Source organism: Thamnophis sirtalis, unplaced genomic scaffold (assembly GCF_051295495.1).
Source record: "Thamnophis sirtalis isolate CommonGarterSnake01/CBP01778 unplaced genomic scaffold, rThaSir2_p1.2 scaffold_7, whole genome shotgun sequence".
NCBI classification, from domain to species: domain Eukaryota; kingdom Metazoa; phylum Chordata; class Lepidosauria; order Squamata; family Natricidae; genus Thamnophis; species Thamnophis sirtalis.
This window is the reverse complement of record NW_028261387.1, coordinates 32,457,019-32,476,541: the sequence shown is the minus strand read 5'-3', so window position 1 is coordinate 32,476,541 and position 19,523 is coordinate 32,457,019. Positions and strand designations below refer to the sequence as shown.

General features: G+C 45.3%; 1 protein-coding gene across 3 annotated transcripts in view; it reads left to right on the top strand.

The window, feature by feature from the left end:
• The window catches only part of ZFYVE9 (zinc finger FYVE-type containing 9), a 76,718-nt gene that overhangs the window by 8,110 nt on the left and 49,085 nt on the right, over positions 1-19,523 (top strand). Inside the window, exon 2 of one of the 3 annotated variants that reach the window (XM_087719657.1) lies at positions 9,966-10,069. The exons of 1 other annotated variant lie outside the window; for it this stretch is intronic. The gene's annotated coding sequence lies outside the window, so the exon portion shown is untranslated. Of the gene's footprint in view, positions 1-9,965; positions 10,080-19,523 lie in introns of all 3 variants that reach the window. One more of the 3 variants, XM_087719658.1, reaches the window with a different exon arrangement.

Below are 19,523 nucleotides of genomic sequence, written 5' to 3'. Positions count from 1 at the left end.
ACACTCAACTCCATCATGTCATCATCAAACTTTTCATTTGAAATTAGTTTCCAAGTTCTCAAAACTGAATCACGTATTGTGAAAAGTGTAATCTTTTAACACACTACAGACACCTTCCTAAGAACTTCAATATAACCTCCAATCATGTTGAATTCTCATTTTGTGTTATTGGTTTATACCCTATTATTATTTTCCTTTCAGTTGTCAATCAAAATAAAAAACGCATTGTCACATACAGTGCAGTATATTCAAGAGTCATTACTGTGATACAGTTTGCAAAGAATAATAAATTGCTTTGAAATTGTGCAGTTTTGTTATTGATTTAGTTGCCTCTGAATGAAATGTTTGTTTATATTTCACATATATGTATAACTTCAAGAATAATATTGGCATTTTGTACAGCATTTTATCACCTTCCAATTTGATGGTATTCTTCTAAGATCATTTTGTGGAGCAGCGATATGGTTATAACCATACTTAAGAGAAGATGTTCTATTTTAAAAAAATATAATTGTTTTGCAAATTCATCTTGACTTTATACATACTTTTAAGTTGTTTATTTTCTATGTCCTGAACATTGAAATATTTTTACTTTCAACAAATTCTGGCTGAATTTGATATTATTTTTATTTCTCTGCTGGTGTGATATACAAGTATATATGAGGTTTTCGTGGGTGTTAGTATGTAGGTCTTTGGTTATTCGGGTTTTCTCCCGCGTAAAATTGGAAGTGTCTTGACGACGTTTCGATGAAGTCTCATTCGTCATCTTCAGGTTTCGTGCTTCCAGAAGCAATGTGAGATCTTGGCTGTTTCTTCCTTTTAACTGCCAGTGGGGGTTTGAGCTGATTGGGTGGGAGCTTGGCTGTGTTCTGATTGGGTGAAGGTGTGTTCTGATTGGTTGGGGGTTTGTGTTTCATGTAAGGGTAGTCATTCCTCATGTTAGGGACTCGTAATAAGTGCACGCATTGAAGAACACAAAAACGCAATCAGAAAAGAGGAACCAACTTCTTCCCTGGTCCAACACCTTAAAGCCACAGGACATAAAATTGACTTTAAAAAGACCAGAACTATTACCAAGGCTGAACATTTTAACAACAGAATAATCAGAGAAGCCATCGAAATAGAAAAACGCCCACACAGCATGAACAGGCAGGATGATACCTCCCGCCTGCCAGCCATTTTGAAGCCTGCCCTTATTGATAAATGAGTCCCTAACATGAGGAATGACTATCTTTAAATGAAACACAAACCCCCAACCAATCAGAACACACCTCCACCCAATCAGAACACAGCCAAGCTCCCACCAAATCAGCTCAAAACCCCACTGGCAGTTAAAAGGAAGAAACAGCCGAGATCTCACATTGCTCCTGGAAGCACGCAGCCTGAAGATGACGAATGAGACTTCGTCGAAACGTTGCCAAGACACTTCCAATTTTATGCGGGAGAAAACCCGAATAACCAAAGACACATACATGTACATGTACATGTACATATACATACATACATACATACATACATACATACATACATACATACATACACACACACACACACACACACACACACACAATATACAATTTTACCCCAATATTTTGTGAAAATTTAAAATTCACATCAATTTAGGCAAGCTGAATGAAAGTATGATTATGAGATTCCTATTTTGTAGGGAAGAGTCTTCAGTGCTATATACACTATCCAAAACCAGGAATATGTTCTGGTTCCACAAACTCATCCTGGCAAAAGTAGCACTAACAGCAGGAAAGTCATCTAGGCAACAAAAGCATTACATAAACAACCATCTAATATTTGCTGATAATGCTACCTGCATCGATACTTGGGGAAAATAAATATCAGCTTTTGTTATTAAAATGATGGAATGTAAATGAATAAATATCAGCTTTATTTAGTTATTAAAATCATAGAATGTAAGTGTAGGAAGACCATTGTAATTTAACCCAACCTACTGTGTAAGAATCCAAACAGGAATAGTTTCTGTTTAAACACTATCACTTGTTTAATATATCTTACTATTAGGAAATGTCTCCTAATGTTCCGCTAATGTACTTCTTTGTGATTTAAATGCACTGTTTCATATTGTCTCTTCTGAAGCAACTATGAATTGCTCTGCCCCTTCTTTGCCAGACTTCAAAAAAGTTGTCATGTCTTCCCAGGCTTCTTCAGGCAAAACATGTTAGACATTTCCGATGCTTTCCAAAAGGACTTTCCTTTGATTCCATTTTCCATTTTTTGTTTTCTTCTGGATCCTCTTCAGTTAGTTAGTATCTTCCCTAAAAGGGATGGCCCTACGTTAGATGTAGTATTTTAGATGTGGTCTGACCAAAATTGAATAAAGAGGATCGATCAATGGTTTTTCTTGAAGTTGCTATTATGTTTCTGTTTATGCAGCCTAGAACCATGATGGCAAACCTATGGCACGCGTGCCATTTCTGAGGACTCGTGAGGCATTGTCCTGTCAGGTGCAGCTGATTTTTGGCTTTGATTTTCAGGAAAGCCTCCTGAGGGAGAAAAGTGGCCCAACAGGCAACCTAGAAGTGTGTTCCCGAACTTCTGGTTTACGTGTTGGGCATTTTTCGCGCTTCCCAGGCTTCAGGAGGCTTTCCTAAAGTCTGCAGAGGGCAAAAAATGCCCAACGCGTCTCCCAGAAGTCCAGAGGCTTCAGTGAGGTCTGCACACATGCGTGGGGGGGGGGGTTGTCCGTGCATGTGCATTATTGGGGTGGGCACTCACACGCGCGCTCCTCCCCACTTTTGGCACGCCTCAACAAAAAGTTTAGCCATAACTGGCCTAGAATTGCATTTAACAGATGCATCACAATGTCATCTTTTTTTTTTGTCCATGTAATTATTTTTTATTTTTCTATTTTCACAACATATAGTCACATGTATACTATTACATAGCCAACATCATTTTGTATTATTAAGTGTTTACATCAATTCATCTTACCATCAACTCCCAAAACACAATTATTTAGCTCTTCTGCTCTCCATACACTATATTTATCCTTATCCATCATTTCTCCCTCTCTTTCCTCCCCTTCCCTACCTCCTTCCTTCCCTCTGTCATCCTTCCCTACTCTACTTTCCCTTCCTCTCTCCATTTCATTTTAACATCCTTTCCTGAAAAAAAATAGAACAAAAAAGTATACATATATAGTCATTGTACTTTTAAACACCCCCTCCCATCTAGGCCTACTGAATGGACAGTCCAGAAATGGTAGAAACGGGTAGAGACATACCTCTGAACTTGAGACACAAGAGAAGAGACAAACATCCCCCTTCCTACTTAATCCCTCTTGGCTTCAAGGAGATAGTAAAAGTACTTACTTTGAGGTAGAATCTCAACATATTGTTCCACTGGATCCTGGACAAACCTCCAGTTTTAGTAAATTTGTCAGCCTCTGCTTTGCTGCTGCTTTGGCTGCCATTGTAATGGGGAGGGGGGCATGGTATTTGGGAGGGGAATCATGATGTGCTGGAGGAAGATTCTAGATGCTGACCTGACTATCTTACTGCGCATGTGGAGGAAGGGAGTTTCCCGCCAAGGTTAACTGTCCGGCATTCCATCCTGGTGATGTCTTTTGAAGTTATCTCCCACCTGACAGTTGGGTGCATTATAATTGGACTATGGACTGGGGTGCCAAGGGGAGCGGATTGAATTATATATGATATTCTTTGCTTTCGCGCCTAATTAACCAGATTCAGCTTAGCTTTGCTACTGTTCGTTTATAATTAGTAAAAGTACACTTGATTTCAAACAAATGGAGTTGAGTGGTTTCTTTCCTGATTATTAAATGAAGTTGCATCTGACAATAAGCTAAATCTCAATCGCACCCATCCCGCAGCGAACAACTTCCGAGGGGGGTGCCCTCACAAGAAGAAAAGAAAATGTCTTTGCATGAAAGCGACCAGGAGGAAGAAGTGGGGGCAGTGGCGGGACCATCTCTAACAGAAAGACTGGCCGAATTGAGAGTGGAAGAACCTGCCGTCCGTCCCAGATGGACTTGGGATGTGGGACAGAAAGAGGAACCTGAGGAATTACAAGCTGGAGTCACGAGAATGAGGCCAAAGAAAAAACCAGCGGTCGACTGGAGTGGCACTGGAGAGGAAGACTACAAAATCTCCCACGCCATGAGGCTCCTCGAAGAGGCATGGAGTAAACGTCGAAATCGAGGGAGAGCTGTGGAGAGGGAGTCGACAGAGGAGCTGGAGAAAGGGTACTCAATGCATGGCTTACGGGAAACTGGAAGGGCCGAAGGGGGAAGTGCACAAAAAAACCCAGAACCAGCCTCCCCCCCTGCGGCTAGAGACATTCCAAGAGCGGGGGGGCGGGGGCGGGCGCCAAGCGACGCCGGATGGCTAAGGTCTCACCCTTAAGCGTAAAATATGATGGAGACCCCAGAGGCCTCGGGTTGTTTATTATTCAGGTATGGAATTATATGGAAATATATGGACCTGATTTAGAGACAGATGAAACTAAAGTGAGAATGGAGTTAATGGCTTTGGAGAAGAAAGTGGCCGACTGGATAGTCGGGCTACATAAATGCAATTCCCCCCTCCTGAGGAATTTTGATGAATTTATGGCAGCCATGAGAAGAAGGTTTGACGACCCTTTGACTGAGTGTCGCGCTAGGCTGAAATTTATGGCCCTTAAACAGGGAAAGAAAACTGCCTGACTGTGCAAGAATTTCAGGAATTGTCAGCCTATATGAGGGGGTGGTCGGAAGAGGCCTTGCTGGATCAATTAGCTGATGGCTTGGATAAAGATGTTTACCAGCAATGCATAAACAGACGCCTTCCCCATCGTTTAGAAACTTGGTATGAAAATGCAGCAGACATGGAATTGGATTTAGCCAGATTGTGTTGCATGAGAGAGGGAGAAGTTGAGAATTCCCCCCCAGCACCTCCTAAACCCTCCTGCCCAAGGAGTGAAGGCAGCGGAAGTTTTGCGGGCAAAGCCAAGCCTTTCTCTTGTTTCTGCTGTGGAAAGGAGGGGCATCGTGCTACAAATTGCCGCGTCAAACTGACTCAACCCGCTCCACCCACCCCCCGGAGGGAGGGTAAACCGGAGAAGACAAGAGGGAGGCTGCTTTCGCTGCTGAGAATGTTTCTCGATGCTTCGAGCCAGAGGAGGAGGGAGATGGAAGCCCGGTAAGTTCCCGATCTGGTCCTATGCTTATCCCAATTGAGCTTAGAGTGCCCTCTTCTGGCGCAACAGAGAAACCTTTAGCTCTATTAGACTCTGGGTGTTCCCGTTGCATGGTAAGCCCTGAGATGGTGGAGAAATTGGGCTTCAAATTAAAGACTAAAAGTCCCTATTGCTTTTTGCCAAATTGATGGTTCTATTGTGGGAGGCGGCCCTGCTCATTTTTCCACTGAACCCATCGAGATGCGGATGGGTACCCACCAGGAATTAATAACTTTTATTGTGGCCCCTGGGATGAACTGACCCCTTATCTTGGGACTCCCCTGGCTCCGTAGATGGAACCCACGCATTAACTGGAGAGAGGGTTGGTTACGGATTCAAACAACCACACCCCCTGAGGGGAAAGTTGAAACGCCAGCCTCTAATACTACTACCCCCACACTGGCAGCCAGGGGGCAGGAGAGAATTGAGGGGGAGGAAAGAATTCCAAAGGAATATTGGGACCTCAATGATGTTTTTAGTGAGAAATCTTCTGATAAATTGCCTCCTCACAGACCCACAGATTGCACCATTGATATTTTACCTGGAGTAAAGCTTCCAAAGCCCCAAATATATTCAATGTCCCCTAAAGAGATGGAAGAAATGAGGAAATTCATTGATAAAAACTTGGAAAGGGGTTTCATTGAACCGGCAAGACCAAAGGTAGCAGCGCCAGTATTGTTCAGGGAAAAGAAAGATGGCTCCCTGAGATTGTGTGTGAACTTCAAAAACCTGAACTGCATCTCAGCTCAGAACCTGTACCCATTGCCACTGATGAAGGACATGCTGGCCCAACTGGGGAAGGGCCGTATTTTCACTAAGTTGGACTTAAGAGAAGCGTACTATAGAGTCAGAATTAAAGAGGGGGGCCCAATGGAAAACTGCTTTCAACTGCCCCCTTGGTTGTTTCCAGTTTCGAGTAATGCCGTTTGGCCTACAGGGGGTGCCAGCAGTTTTCATGCAGCTGATTAATGAGGTTTTACATGACCATCTTTACAAAGGAGTTATCGTCTATTTAGATTATATCCTTATTTACACGGAAACATATGAAGAACACGTGAGACTTCTTCGCACAGTGCTAAAAAAACTCCGGGCGGCTGAACTCTACGCCAAGTTATCCAAGTGCGAATTCCATCAGGAGAAGGTTGATTACCTGGGCTATCGCATCTCACACAGGGGTATTGACATGGACCCCGCTAAGGTCAAAGCGGTCACTGAGTGGGAGGCCCCTCGTACACGTAAGCAATTGCAAAAGTTTTTGGGGTTTGCTAATTTCTACCATCAATTTATTCCTTCCTTTGCTAAGATAGCTCTCCAATAACTAACCTCCTTAAGTCTAAGGGAGGGGCCAAACCCAAACCTTGCAAGCCGCTGGATTGGACTATGGACTGTCAAGCTACTTTCGAGAAGTTAAAGCGCCTTTTTGCAGAGGAACCAGTTCTCAAACACCCGGATATGGATGAACTTTTTGTAGTCCAAGCTGACGCCAGTGACGTGGCTGTGGGTGCTGTACTACTTCAAGCTAATAGCCAAGGTAAATTACAACCCTGCGCTTACACCTCTCACAAACTGACCGAGACGGAGAGACTTTGGGCCATTTGGGAGAAAGAAGCTTTTGCTGTTCGTTGGGCTTTGTCCACGTGGCACCATTTTCTAGAGGGTGCCAAACACCCTTTCGAGGTGTGGACTGACCATAAAAACTTGGAAGCTTTGAGAACGCCTAGAAAACTTTCTCCTAAGCAGATGCACTGGGCTCAGCATTTCAATAGATTCAATTTTACCTTGAAATACATTCCAGGGGGGAAGAATTTTATGGCTGATGCTTTGTCCAGACTCTCTCAGTACAACTGTTCTAAGCTCAGTGTGGTCCAGCCTGTCATTCCCGCGAAGAGCCTCGCTGCTCCTGTTGTTACTAGACGTCAGGCAACTTCTAAGGTGGAGGTCACTCAGGACTTTCTTTCTAACCTAAAAAAGGCCCTTACTGGAGATGACTGGTTCCAACAGCACATGGATGAATGCACTATGAAGGATGAATTGCCTTGGATTGGGGCGAAGTTATATATTCCTGTGTCCATTAGACCCATTGTTCTTCAACGGGCTCATGACTCCCGGATGGCTGGGCACTTTGGGTTTGTCAAGACTCTACACCTCGTCAAGAGGCAATTTTGGTGGCCCTCGTTGAAAAAGGACATTGAGAAATATGCTGCCAGTTGTCCCATTTATGCTGCCGCTAAACGCCCTCCAGGTAAGCCCCAAGGGTTACTCCAAGCGGTGGCTTGCCCAGTGGCCCCGTGGAAGGAGATCTCCATGGATTTCATTGTCGAACTTCCTGAAAGTCTGGGACACACTGTTATTTGGGTTGTTACGGACTTATTCTCCAAACAGGTCCATTTCATCCCTTGCTCCAAGATCTCCTCTGCTAAATCTCTTGCTAAGATGTTCATCTCTCATATTTATCGCTTGCATGGGGTGTCCGACCGCATCATTTCGGACAGGGGTGTTCAGTTCACCTCCCTATTCTGGAAGGAGTTTCTGAAGCGGATTGGCTCCGCTTAGGGGCTAAGCTCCTCCCACCACCCTCAGACTAATGGGGCTTGTGAGAGGACTAATTCTGTACTGGAACAATATTTACGTTGTTTCATCAACTACCAGCAGGATGATTGGGTGGATTTGTTGCCGCATGCTGAGGTGGCTTACAATAATTCCGTCCACAGCAGCACTGGTTTTACCCCTTTTCGTGTGGTGTTCGGCCAGGATTTTGTACCCATTCCTGAGATTCCTCGCGAGCAACCGCAAGTGTCGTCGCTGTACGAGTGGAGTGATCACCTTCAGGACATTTGGCCTTTGGCTCTCCAGACTCTGGATGCTGTGCACTGTGCTCATAAAAAACAGACTGATAAGAAACGGACTGAGTCATATGAGTACAAAGTTGGTGATCAAGTTTACTTATCCACGAGATTTCTTCAGACACCCCAGAGATTGAAGAAATTGGGGCCCAAATATGTTGGCCCGTTTCCCATTGTCAAGATCATCAACCCTGTTTCTGTCCGGCTCCAGTTGCCTAAGCATCTCCACCGGGTTTACCCTGTTTTTCATGTTAATCTCCTGAAGCCTCTCTGCACTTCTTCTTTGAGACCACCTCTCCTTCCTCCACCCGCTCCGCTTTTGATTGAGGGTGAGCAACATTTCGAAATCCGTGAGATTCTGGATTCTCGTAAACGGCAAAACCGTGTTCTGTACCTGGTGGCTTGGAAGCATTTCCCCCCGTCTCACACTGAATGGGTTGACGGGTCCCATGTTCAGGCGCCTCGTCTGCTCTGCAAGTTCTACTCTGCTTATCCAGACAAGCCCTGATTGTCGGACAATCTCCTAATTTTTCCTTTCTTTTGTTTTTTTTCTCTCCCTTACCCTTTCTTTCTTTTAGGTATTGTTGTGTGTCCGTTTGTTTGTGTTCTTTTCGTTTCTGCAGGTCTGACCATCCTTTTCTGGAGGAGGGCCGGATGTCAGCCTCTGCTTTGCTGCTGCTTCGGCTGCCATTGTAATGGGGAACAGGGGCATGGTATTTGGGAGGGGAATCATGATGTGCTGGAGGAAGATTCTAGACGCTGACCTGACCATCTTACTGCGCATGTGAAGGAAGGGAGTTTCCCGCCAAGGTTAACTATCAGGCATTCCATCCTGGTGATGTCTTTTGAAGTTATCTCCCACCTGACAGTTGGGTGCATTATAATTGGACTATGGACTGGGGTGCCAAGGGGAGGGGATTGAATTATACATGATATTCTTTGCTTTCGTGCCTAACTAACCAGATTCAGCTTAGCTTTGCTACTGTTCGTTTATAATTAGTAAAAGTACACTTGATTTCAAACAAATGGAGTTGAGTGGTTTCTTTCCTGATTATTAAATGAAGTCGCATCTGACAAAATTATTTTTTCCCTGACTCAGTTTACAAGTGGAGAGCACACAATCTACTTCAACCAAGTCTATTTGAACAGCAGGGGTTCAAACTGCAAGGTTCTGCCTACTGAAGGATGTTACAAACAACCTTTACATAGCTGTATAATAAATGCTGATGACAAATGTCAATCATAACACGGGCTAGATTTTCTGCTTATAGTGATATAAGCAATATAATGAAGTGGATGTTGGCGTTGGTCTGTTTTTATGATTAGTTATTTCCTAGCCCCCATAAAAATACAGGTGCTGATTTAAGATAACTCATGAGCTAGCATCTACAAAAGCCTAAGCAATCTGTTAAGGAGGTCTTGTTAGTTTGGAAGTTTTGGTTCAGTTTTTTTTTTATCCTATACAATTGGGGGTGGGGGATGTTTGCCATTGCAAACTACTGCTGCAAACTCTTGCCATTGCAGTATTGTTCTGTAGTTTCTTTAGTCCTGTCATTTATGTTAAATGAACAATATACTAATATTTGAAAATTTTAATTATTCTTGGATATAGGAATCAGTTTACAAGAGCCATATGGAATATATTATCCACAGTTATGAAAGTCTGTTTTAGAAGTATACATAACAATGAATGTATCTTCTAATGTGAAGCAGGTAAAGTACATTCATTAACACATATATTCCTTGCATAGTTTTATAGAGAAGATCTGTAAGATTTTTGTCCACTATTGTAGCAAATATACTGATAGATCCTTGCAGTGGCATCTGCCTTTTAATAGTTATTAAAATGGTAGACATATTAGCTATATTTCTGTTTTCTGCATGAAACCTTATATGTGCTGGCTGTTTCATTTTTAGGATCAAGCACAGCATAGAGAGTCAACTGAACTACCTGACTTTGCGGTATACATGATGGATAGACATTGCCTGAGTTGTTTCTTAAAGTTTATATAAGATTAAAGGTAAGGCATGGTAAGTAATACTGTACCTTGAAATTTTAGATCTATTTTTTTCATAATTTGTGTATTTATATCATTGATATTTTTCTGATACGGTAACATTAGCGTTCTTTTCAAAAATAAGCTTCACTAAATTTGATAGGATTTGTAGGTAATCCTTGATTTATGACTATTTTTTCATTATTTTAATTAAAATAGTGGTGGTGAAAGTAACTTACAACTGGTCTTTGCACTTACGACTGTCACTGGGTCCCCATGATCATGACTGTGACACTTTGCAGTTTGCATATATTTACAACGGTTCCAGCATCCTTGGATTACATGATCATAATTTGCAAACTTCCTAGCCAGCGTCCAACAATCCAAATCAACGGGGGAAGTTTGAATTGCTTAATAACTCTGACATTCATTTAACGACCATGGCAAAAAGGTAAACTCATGTGCAGTCATGTAATGACTCATTTAACAACCATATCACTTAGTGACTGAAGTTACAGTTCCAAATGTGGTTGTAAGTTGAGGACAACTTGTACAGCAATTTTAAAATGCACTGGATACCCCCCAGATGAATTATTGTAACATGCTCTACATGCAGTTGCTCTTGAAGAGCACTTGGAAGCTGAAGCTGGTGCAAAATGCAGTGGAGCAGACAGTTATATGCACTCCTCAAGCAGTGCACTTTACACTTCTGCTCTGTGAGCTGCATTGGCTACCAATATGCTTCCAGGAGCAATTTAAGGTGCTAATATTGACTAAAACTACATGGCATGGGACCAGGATATTTGATGTACTGTGTCTCCATGGTTATATCTACTGTAATATCTCATCAGATCCAGCAGGAGAGGCATGTTACAGGTCCCATCAACTAAGGAATGTCCCTGATGGGGCCCAGGAAAGGATATTTTTTTGCCATGGCGGCTGCCCTTTGGAACATCAGTACTTAGATTGGCACTTTTCCTTCTGGCCTTTAGGAAGGGTTTAAAGACTTGGCTGTGCCATTATGCCTGGTGGTCCAGCATTAGTCGTGAACCTTTGGCTATATTAAATGAATATGACTCTGAATATGTCTTATTGAATTTTTAATTATGTTTTTAGATTAGTTATATACTCTCTTGGTTTTTTCCTACTGTTTCTATTGTTTTATTGTTATGAACTGTCCAGAATCATACTTGTGGAACTCTGATACAACCTTGAGCACTTAAAAGTGTGTGTGTGTGTGTGTGTGTGTGTGTGTGTGTGTGTGTGTATGTGTATGTGTATGTGTGTCAGGTGCCTCTTCATTTAATAATCAAGAAAGAAACCACTCAACTCCATGTTTCAGAATTAAGTGTACTTTTACTGATTACAAACAATGAGAAGCAAAGCAAAGCTGAGTCTGAGTAAAAAGGCACGAAAGCAATAGATATCATGTATGATTCAATCCCCTTCCCTTGGTACCCCAGTTCATAGTCCAATCATAATTCACCCAACTGTCAGGTGGGGAATGTCTTCAAAAATCATCATCAGGTTGGAATGTTGGACAGTTGGCCTCGGCGGGAAACTCCCTTCTTCCACATGCACAGAGAGATGGTCAGAATAACTCTTAATAACAATCCTCCAGTACAGACTAATTCCCCTCCCAAATACCATGCCCTCCCACCCTGTTTCAATGGCAGCCAAAAGCAGCAGTAAGGCAGAGGCTGACATCCGACCTCCGTCCAGAAAAGTAGGCTCACACCTGCAGAAACAAAAGAACAGAGACACACAAACGAACAACATGACAAAGAAGAGAAATAAGGGAGGGAAAAATAAAAAAAAACAGGTCAGGGCTTGTCAGGGTAAGCGGAGTAGAAGTTGCGGAGAAGCTGAGGAGCCCGCACATGAGACTTGTCAACCCACTCAGCAGGAGAGGGAGGGAAATGCTTCCAAAGCACAAGATACTGAATACGATTCCGGCTTTTTCGTGAATCCAAAATTTCCTTAATTTCAAAATGTTGCTCACCCTCAACCAGAAGCGGGGCAGGAGGGATCGGAGAAGGGGCCCTCAACGGAGAAAGGCGCTCCGGCTTCAGTAGATTAACATGAAATACAGGATAGACCCGGTTGAGATATTTAGGCAGTTGGAGGCAGACGGAAACAGTGTTGATAACTTTGACAATGGGAAACGGCCTAACATATTTGGGACCCAATTTCTTAGATTTTTGAGAGGTCTGAAGAAAAGTGGTGGATAAATACACACGATCTCCAACCTTATATTCCCTTGGCATCACCCTCTTTTTATCTGCCTGTTTCTTGTGTGCTTTGTGATCAGCTTCCAACGCTCGGTAAGTCAGAGGCCACATCTCCCGAAGGCGGTCACTCCACTCGGCAAGGGACAGTACCTGCGGTTTCTCGTGAGGGATCTCGGGGATAGGCACAAAATCCTGTCTGTACACCACCCTGAAGGGTGTAAAACCGGTGCTGCTATGCACAGAATTGTTGTACACTACCTCAGCATGAGGTAATAATTCCACCCAGTTACCTTGCTGGTAGTTGAAACAACGAAGATACTGTTCCAGTACGGAATTAGTCCTCTCACAAGCACCGTTAGTCTGAGGGTGGTGGGCGGAACTCAACCCCTGGGCGGAGCCAATTAACTTCAAAAACTCTTTCCAAAACGAGGTGAATTGGACCCCCCTATCCGAAATGATGCGGTCCGGAACCCCATGTAGACGATAGATATGCGTGATGAACAGCTTAGCCAAGGACTTCGCGGATGGGATCTTAGAATAAGGGATAAAGTGAACTTGTTTGGAAAACAAATCAGTGACAACCCAAATCACAGTATTGCCGTGACTTTCCGGTAATTCAACAATGAAGTCCATAGAGATCTCTTTCCACAGAGCCTCAGGGTGGGCAACTGATTGGAGTAATCCCTGAGGCTTACCTGGTGGCCGCTTCGCTGCAGCACAAGTGGGGCAACTAGCCACATAAGTTTCAATGTCCTTTTTCAAAGATGGCCACGAAAACTGTCTCTTGACAATGTAGAGTTTTTACAAACCCGAAGTGTCCAGCCATGCGAGAGTCATGAGCATGTTGAAGGACCAAGGATCTAATGGACATGGGGACATATAATTTAGCACCAATCCAAGCAAGTCCATCCTTCATGGTGCACTCATTCTCATGGTGGCTGAATCAGTCATCATCTGCAAGAGCTCCTTTGAGCTTAGTAACGAGGTCTTGCGTAACCACCACTTTGGAAGCAGCCTGACTTCTGGTAACGACAGGAACAGCCAGACTTCTCGCAGGTATGACAGGTTGGACAACACTCAGTTTTGAACTGTTATACTGTGGAAGCCTGGATAAAGCATCAGCCATAAAGTTCTTTCCACCCGGTATATAACTCAGGGTGAAATTGAATCTATTGAAATGTGCCCATCGCATTTGCTTAGGAGACAACTTCCTGGGGTTTTTTAATGCCTCTACGTTTTTGTGGTCAGTCCATACTTCAAAAGAGTGTTTTGCGCCCTCTAGAAAATGACGCTAAGATATGCTAAGAGCTTGGTTGGAATGGCGGATGGGGGAAGGCAGTGTGAAGTGTTGCGGCGAAGATGGCAGCGAAGATGGCGGCGTCGCGTTGACAGCACCGCTCCCGGCGGTTTCTAATAACGGCGGCATCTTTTGGCTTTACTTTTTGGACTTGGGAGACTCGGGAGAACCTTTGTACCACATTGATACTATCGTGCCAGCGAGGGGGTGGCTGGTCCGGATGGCGCCGAATGAGATTGGGCGGCTGGCCTTGCTGCCGCCACCACGGCCCTCCCAGGCCCCCCCCTCATCGTGTTTCGGCCTGCGGTGGTCCTGGTGGCCTTTGTCTCTGTTTCTTATGATCGGGAGAGCCCTTGGAGCCTTCGGAGTTGTACCAGCTTGTCGTTCATTTCCAAGGAGTGGGGTGGCTGATTTGTGCAGTGCTGGACGGAAGTGGGCAGCTGATTTTTGCTTGTCATCGTCGCGGCCCCTTCGAGCGCCCCCTTCCATCCGATTGGACTTTCTCTGCGGTGTGGCCTCTCCTTCGCCCTTCTCTGCGGCTGCGGGGCCTCCCCTCCTTACCATTCTTATCACCTGGCTCTTCCCTGCTTATGGACTTTGGACACTTGGACTCCCAGATTTACGACCTTGCTTCCTTGTCACGACCACTGCCTCCTACCGCTACCCCAGGGACACCATCTCAGCCACCCAGACTTTTGCCCCCCCTTGCCACGCTATCTGGGAGAGAAGACGAACTACTCCCTCTGCATCCCTCTGCCATCGACTTGACTTTTGTGTTTCAGCCCTATGAATTTACGAACTTACTTGCACAACATCAATATCAATTTTAATATCTGCGCAATCCCCTCTTTTCCGTATGTGGAGTGTATGTGTATGCCTGTGTGTGAACGATCCCACCTTCTTTTAAACTAGCGTAATTTTATTTTTACTGTATTGTGTATTCTTTTAACTATAGTGGGGTATGTATGTGGAGAATGCCTGGTTGGTGCGTATAAGGGGATTGAGAGCGCGGCCTGGAGCCCCCTCCACTGAGTGCAGAAGCAGAAGTGGATGGGGGCCCGGATCCGCCTCTCATCCCAGAGTGTCTGGTTTGAATGGCCTGCCGAGAAGAACGGGGGCCTTGGGAGACAGAGGGGGGTCTACGGACATGGGGGCGGGCCGGAGCATTACGGTCACGACTGGGAGGGGCAGGTACGACGGGAGCTTCAGGGCTAGCCATTACCGGGGAAGGAGGGTTCGCTACGTCACAGCGATCCCTTGTTCCGGCCCTGATAGCTCAACTCAGGAACCAGGTGACATGGGAAACCAGGGCCCTGGTCTCAGGCTGCTGCTGCTGCTAAATGCCAGGTCTGTGGTCCATAAAGCTCCCCTCGTCCGGGACTTACTATTTGACGAGGGGGCAGACCTGGCATGTATTACTGAAACCTGGCTGGGCCACGAGGGAGGAGTCCCCCGACCAGCAGGGAGGTGACACGCGGCTGGATCCAGAGGATTGTAAACACCTCTCTTCGGGAGGGGTCTTTCCCGCAACCTTTCAAGGAGGCAGTGGTGAGCCCCTCCTTAAGAAGCCTGCTCTGGACCCAGCTGCCCTTAAAAACTACCGTCCAGTCTCCAACCTCCCATTCCTAGGGAAGGTTGTTGCCTGGTGCACCAGTTGCGGCCCTATCTGGACCGGGAGGCACTCCAAATGGTCACTCACGCCCTCGTCACCTCAAGACTCGACTACTATAACGAGCTCTACATGGGGCTGCCCTTGAAACGTGTTCGGAGACTACAATTGGTCCAGAATGCAGCCGCGCAAGCGATACTGGGTGTACCTAGATACACCCATGTTACACCTATCCTCCGTGAGCTGCACTGGCTCGCTATTGGTCTCCGAACACGCTTCAAGGTGCTGGTTATCGCCTTTAAAACCCTACATGGCCTAGGACCTGGATATCTCTGTGACCGCCTCCTGCAACATACCTCCCAGCACCCAATAAGATCTCACAGGGTGGGCCTTCTCCGGGTGCCGTCGACTACACAATGTCGTCTGGTGGCTCCTCAGGGGAGAGCCTTCTCTGTAGCTGCTCTGGCCCTATGGAACGATCTACCCCCTGAGATCCGGATCCTCCCCACTCTCTCGGCCTTCCGAAAGTCTATTAAGACCTGGCTGTTCCGGCAGGCCTGGGGCTGCTGATCTTTGATTGAGCTTCAGCCCCATTAAGATCCTATGCATGTTGTGTCTTTTTTAATTCGCTTTGTATTTTAAATTCTTTAATATTTTTTAAACTGTTTTTATGTAAGCCGCCCGGAGTCCTTTGGGATTGGGCGGCATACAAATTGAAATTGAAATTGATGCCAGGTCATCAGAGCCCATCGAACAGCAAAAGCCTCTTTTTCCCAAATAGCCCAACATCTTTCAGTCTCTGTTGACTTACGGGAGGTGTTAGCACAGGGTTGTAATTTTCCTTGCGTATTGGCTTGAAGAAGTACTGCTCCCACAGCCACATCACTAGCATCTGCTTGGACCACAAAAGGTTTGTCCATGTCTGGATGTTTGAGGACTGGTTCAGCTGCAAATAGACGTTTTAATTTCTCGAAAGCAGCTTGACATTCCATAGCCAGTTCAAGGGCTTACTAGACCTGGGTTTCGCCCTCCCCCCTTTCGACTTCAGGAGATTCGTGATTGGCAGAGCGATCTTAGCAAAAGAGGGAATAAATTGACGATAAAAATTAGCAAAACCCAGGAAGCTTTGTAGCTGTTTACATGTGCGTGGAGCTTCCCATTCAGTGACCGCTTTGACTTTAGCAAGGTCCATTTCTATTCCCTTGTGGAAGATGCGATAACCTAGGTAATCTACTTTCTCTTGATGAAATTCGCACTTGGACAACTTATCATAAAGTTCCGCTGCACAAAGTTTTTTGAGTACTGTGCGAACCAGTTTCACGTTCTCATCACATGTTTCCGTGTAAATAAGGATATCATCTAGATAGACCATTTGTAAAGATGGTCATGTAGGACCTCGTTAATTAATTGCATGAAAACAGCTGGCGCCCCCTGTAGGCCAAACGGCATAACACGAAACTGGAAACAGCCAAGAGGGCAATTTAATGCAGTTTTCCATTCATCTCCTTCCTTAATTCTGACCCGATAGTAAGTCTCCCGCAGATCCAACTTCGTGAAGATTTTTCCCTTCCCCAGCTGGGCCAACATGTCCTTCATTAGTGGCAAAGGGTAGAGATTTTGGGCGCAAATGCTGTTAAGATTTTTAAAATTAACACAGAGACGGAAGGAGCCATCTTTCTTTTCCCTGAATAAGACTGGAGCTGCCACTCGAGGCCTAGCTGGCTCAATGAAACCCCTTTTTAAATTTTTGTCAATGAATTTTCTCAATTCGTCCATTTCTCTAGGGGTCATCGAGTAAATTTGGGGTTTAGGGAGTTTTACCCCAGGCAGAATATCAATGGAGCAATCGGTGGGTCTGTGAGAGGGCAACTTATCAGAATATTTCTCACTGAATACATCTCTTAGGTCCCAGTATTCTTTTGGGATCTTTTCCCCTTCAATTGTCTCCTGCCCCCTGGCTGCTAGGTTGGGTTTCTGGAACCCTCTCCTGCCCTTCCGGGGGTGTGGCAGAACGAATGCGCAACCAACCATTCCTCCAATTTATGTGTGGATTCCATTTACGGAGCCAGGGTAGTCCCAAAATAAGGGGCCGATCCATCCCTGGGGCAACAATGAAACTTATCATTTCCTGGTGGCTTCCCATCCACATTTCAACAGGCTCAGTAATAAAATGGGCAGGGCTTCCCCCCACAATAGATCCATCTAATTGGCAAAATGCAATTGGGATTTTCAGAGTTTTTAGCCTTAATCCCATTTTTTCAACTATCTCAGGGTTTATGATGCAATGCGAGCATCCGAAGTCTAACAGAGCAAGAATTTTCTCTTGTGTGCCAGAAGAGGGCACTCTAAGTTCAACTGGGACAGTCATGGGACCCAAGCGGGAACTTACCCAGCGTTCAGTCTCGTCAGAATCACTGTCGTCAAATGAGCTGGGACTTTCGTTTTCTCCCTCTGCCGGGTGGAAGCGGCGGGAAGGCTCCTCCCCTGCCAAAGCTGGTTCCTTCCTTCTGCTAGGAGGTTTCTCCATCTTTTTCTCCTTGGGAAGGGGTGGTGTGGTGTGGCTGAGCTTGACTCTGCAGTTTACAGCACGATGCCCCTCCTTTCCACAGCGGAAGCACACGGGAGGTTTAGATTTTCCTGTGAATCCTCCCCTTCCCCCCTTGTTGCATCTTTGGGGGGGGTTGGTGGGAGGTGAAGAATCCTCAGTTTCTCCTTCTCCCTTGTAATGAAGCCTGTCCAAATCAATTTCAACATCTGCTGCTGCCTCGTACCAAGGTTCTAAACGGCGGGGGAGTCTCCTTTTTACACAGTGCTGGTAAACTTTGTTCAAGCCATCCGCGAAACGATTTAATAAGGCCTCTTCAGACCATCCTCTCATATAAGCTGACAATTCCTGGAATTCCTGTACATACTCAGGCACAGTCCTTTTGCCCTGTCTAAGGGTCGTAAATTTAATTCTAGCCCGGGGCTCGGTGAGAGGGTCATCAAAGCGTTTTCTCGGGGCTGCCATAAACCCGTTAAAGTTTCTTAGGAGAGGGGAATCACTATTATGTAATCCAACCATCCATTCAGCTGCCTTCTTCTCCAGAGCCATTAATACTATTCTTACTTTAGCTTCATCTGAATTCAGTCAGGTCCATATATTTGCATATAATTCCAAACCTGAATTAAAAACAACCCCAGTTCTCTGGGCTCTCCAGCATACTTTACACTTAAGGGTGGAACCTTAGCCATTCGGCGTCGCCTCCCCCCCCCGCTCTTGGAATGTCTCTAGCTGCAGAGAGTGAGGTCGGTGCTGGATCTTCTTGTGCACATTCCCCTTCGGCCCCCCCAGCCCCTCTCAAACTATGCAACGGGTACCTTTTCTCTAGTTCCTCCTCAGGTCCTCTTTCTACACTACTCTCTCGAGCCCGGCGTTTTTCCCACGCTCCTTCGAAAAGTTTCCTGGCTTGGGACATCATGAAGTCTTCCTCTTCAGGTCCACGCCAATCAGCTGCTGGTTTTCTGGGCCTCCTCATTGTGACTCCAGTTACCGGTTCTTCAGGTTCCTCTTTCTGTCCCACTCCCCAAGTCCACCTGGGTCGAACAGTAGGTTCCTCCACTTGCAGGTCAGCCAACATTTCCGTTAATGATGGTGTTGCAGCTGCTGCCATATCCTCCTCTTGGTCACTGCCATGGAAGGACATTTTTTTTCTGTTGAGTGCACCCCCCTCGGAAGGTATTCGCTCCGAGCTGGGTGCGAGGTGAGACTCAGCTTAATGTCAGGTGCCTCTTCATTTAATAATCAAGAAAGAAACCACTCAACTCCATGTTTCAGAATTAAGTGTACTTTTACTGATTACAAACAATGAGAAGCAAAGCAAAGCTGAGTCTGAGTAAAAAGGCACGAAAGCAATAGATATCATGTATGATTCAATCCCCTCCCATTGGTACCCCAGTTCATAGTCCAATCATAATTCACCCAACTGTCAGGTGGGGAATGTCTTCAAAAATCATCATCAGGTTGGAATGCTGGACAGTTGGCCTCGGCGGGAAACTCCCTTCTTCCACATGCGCAGAGAGATGGTCAGAATAACTCTTAATAACAATCCTCCAGTACAGACTAATTCCCCTCCCAAATACCATGTCCTCCCACCCTGTTTCAATGGCAGCCGAAAGCAGCAGTAAGGCAGAGGCTGACAATGTATATGTGTGTGTGTGTGTGTGTGTGTGTGTGTGTATGTGTGTGTATGTATGTATGTATGTATGTATGTATGTATTTTAGTGTCACAACCCCTGGTATGCCCAGATGTGGGAGGAAGCTAACTGCTTCCATTCTCTGCCTATCGGCTCGTCACAAGA